The 3,134-nt window shown below is 50.9% G+C and overlaps 2 long non-coding RNA genes across 2 annotated transcripts in view; both read right to left on the bottom strand.

The window, feature by feature from the left end:
* The window catches only part of LOC110388766, a 10,101-nt gene extending 7,880 nt beyond the window's left edge, over positions 1–2,221 (bottom strand). The window contains exons 1-3 of the long non-coding RNA XR_002432977.1: positions 669–2,221; positions 323–564; positions 97–247 (exon numbers count right to left, since the gene is read on the bottom strand). This is a non-coding gene — a long non-coding RNA (uncharacterized LOC110388766). The remainder of the gene's footprint in view (positions 1–96; positions 248–322; positions 565–668) is intronic.
* On the bottom strand, positions 2,235–3,128 carry LOC110388765. Its single transcript, XR_002432976.1, has 3 exons — positions 2,723–3,128; positions 2,601–2,628; positions 2,235–2,525 (listed from the first exon to the last, which is right to left on the bottom strand). It is a non-coding gene; the product is annotated as an uncharacterized LOC110388765 (long non-coding RNA).

Below are 3,134 nucleotides of genomic sequence, written 5' to 3'. Positions count from 1 at the left end.
TCTGGGAACCCTTAAGCGCCGTTACAAGCTCTGGGAGGACTATGTTGAGCCACGCTATGGAATGGGTAAGCACTGGTGGGTGTACATTGCCCGTACCTGTATGGGCGACCAGTTACCAGACAGACAAGTTGGGTTCCGAGGCATTCCAGGAAATCCAGATTTCCATGTCTTGCTGACTTCATGAGGAGCCACAGATCTCCATGCAGTTCAGGCACCGTTCAGGAGCACCGCAGTTCTCTGCCGCCACCTGTTGAGCACAATACAATAATGAAGGCTCCGTCCCATACATGCAGGTGCTGCACTCTGTGCACATTGCTCTTACCGGCAGCACCGTACCAAGATGCCTGGGGCTGCGAGACACGATGATGCAAAGGAGTTTGGAGATCAGGGCACAGCTGGGGCAGGCGGGGAATTCCATGTGCTGAGCAGCTCTGGGAAATTCACTGAGTGCAGCTGTCATTATGATCCACAATGGTCACAGGGCCCCTCTGTGCCGGTCCCAGTGTTCGGCAGACCAGAGGCCTCGCTTTGTCACACCATCGGGTCCCACAGCTGCAGGGCTAGCTATTTAATGGGGGTTAGGGGATGGGAGAAAGAGGGTTGGGGGGTTCAGGTATCGTACAGATTAGAGAACTAATGGCATCCCCTGGCAACTGGGATTGAGATACCTGGGGTGATCCCAACTACAGCGGTTCAGAAGAGAACAATCCCTTCTTTTCTGTAAAAACAAAGGCAGATCTGCTGTTAAAACACCAAGAACCATAGGACCCTGTGGTGGTCAGCCACGATGTGCTCCGATGACTATGCGCTGAGATCCATTAGCATTGACAGTTTTGTAAGGGAGATACGGGAGAGAACCAGGCAAAACAAGAACAGAACATCTGTAGTCAGCATGCTCAAGTGGTGGAGACTGTATTATACTGAGTGAGGATGAAACCAAGGGCTATTGGGGTCCAGGAGTTTTCTTCAGCTTAGGACCCGGCCAAAGCACCTCACTCTATCACCGGCCATGTTGCTTACGGGGCTGGGAGAACAGACCCCACGGAATGAGGTGAGCCCCTTGTAACCCCCATTTCATGAGCCTCCCACGGCCATCGCTAAAGCTGCCTACATACAAGCAATGCACAAACAACGGGCTCATGATGTTCCATTACCTGCTCTCGTAGATTTCCCAGTGCTTAAGCCATTAATTAGAGGAGCCCCGGCAATCCTTCAACCCCACTGAGTTGGGTGACGGGATGAGATCAAGAGAGACACAGAACATCATATAATACATGATCATGATGCACAGAACAGCCTTAAACAACTCTCTGCATGGGTGGAATTCACTGACAAAATTCACTGCAGTCACAAAGTGGGCTGGGACAATGTGGGAGCAGAGAAACTGAGTTCAGAACCCGAGAACAGAGATTGCAAGGTGAGAACCATGAATGACAGAATAGAGGCTCCAGCAGAAGGAAGCAAGGTTAGAAGTACTGGTGCAAACAGGATCTTGAGAATGCAGAACACCTTTGTGGAACAGGGCAGCAGCTCTAGGCATTCCCAGAGCTGCAAGGCTCGGTGAGCTGACCAGCATTACCTCGGGATTAATTGAAGCATTCTAGAAATGAGGCTGTAGTGAAAGGAAAGAAGGTACATCAGTCCCTCCATCACCAGGTCCAAGAAAGGGAGATAACACCTTCATCTTCTTTAGAAAACTGAATGGCATCGTAGGGACACGCACAGCAGATACAGCTGCTTAAAAGCAGTTTCATATCCCCCAAGAATGGCAGAGACCCCAGCCCCAAAATAAAAAAAAAAATTACTTACTCCTTTCTGAGGACCAGGGCACATTCCACACTCCAAAGGAGGAAGTATCCAGCTAAAGATGCTGCCCTTGCGGCTGCCAGCCCTTAAATGAGCCCAGGGAGGGATGCAGCCAGGCTCCACCCCTCCAATCCCACAGCTGAACGGCTCCCACCTGTGCTGGCAGGGCTGGCTACACCCCTCACCAGGTGCACAATCACTGGCTCAGGCTGGGACCTGACAGTTCCCATACTGGGATAAAGGAAAGAAAAATGAGTACAAAAACGTCCAGCAATAAGGGGTGAAAAGTTGGGATTTTGGTTAAAAACTGGGAATTTGGGGTTAAACATGGGGATTTTTGTGATCAGAAATGGGAGTTTTGGAGTTTAAAGAGAGGGATTTGGGGGTTAAAACTGGGGATTTTAGGGGTAAAAGTTTGAAANAGGAAGAGGCAGAGGCAAGGAGATCTCAGGAAGAAAAGGACAGGCAGCCATCTGGGAACCCTTAAGCGCCGTTACAAGCTCTGGGAGGACTATGTTGAGCCACGCTATGGAATGGGTAAGCACTGGTGGGTGTACATTGCCCGTACCTGTATGGGCGACCAGTTACCAGACAGACAAGTTGGGTTCCGAGGCATTCCAGGAAATCCAGATATCCATGTCTTGCTGACTTCATGAGGAGCCACAGATCTCCATGCAGTTCAGGCACCGTTCAGGAGCACCGCAGTTCTCTGCCGCCACCTGTTGAGCACAATACAATAATGAAGGCTCCGTCCCGTACATGCAGGTGCTGCACCCTGTGCACATTGCTCTTACCGGCAGCACCGTACCAAGATGCCTGGGGCTGCGAGACACGATGATGCAAAGGAGTTTGGAGATCAGGGCACAGCTGGGGCAGGCGGGGAAGCCTGCGAGCTCAGCGGCTCTGGGAAACTCACCGAGTGCGGCTGTCGGTACAATCCACAGGCTCTACCGTACCCGTCACAGAGCCGCTCCGTGCTGGTCCCAGCGTGCAGTGGTCTGAGGGCTGACCTTCCTTGAGCTGTCAAGTCCTGCAGCTGCAGATTCCTAGATTGGAAATGGTGCCAGGGAAACAGGAGAGAGAGGGCAGGGGGCAGCAGAGCTACAGTGTAAGAGTAGGGTCTGGATATGCAGGGTCTCAGTGCATTTTTAGGGTTGCACTAAGAGTTGCCAGTGCAGTCAGGCGTTAGTAGAGGTTTGGGCTATTACCATTACAATTGCGTTTGTGTATTTCTAAATAGGGTTTAAACTGTAATTAAGAGTAAAGTTACAGTAAGTGTTACATTAGGGTTGAGGTTCGGGTTACCTTTAGGATTGAGGTAAATGTTT

This window comes from Numida meleagris, chromosome 27, assembly GCF_002078875.1.
Source record: "Numida meleagris isolate 19003 breed g44 Domestic line chromosome 27, NumMel1.0, whole genome shotgun sequence".
NCBI lineage: Eukaryota > Metazoa > Chordata > Aves > Galliformes > Numididae > Numida > Numida meleagris.
Note: the sequence above shows the minus strand (reverse complement) of the source record. Positions and strands in the feature narration are given on the sequence as shown.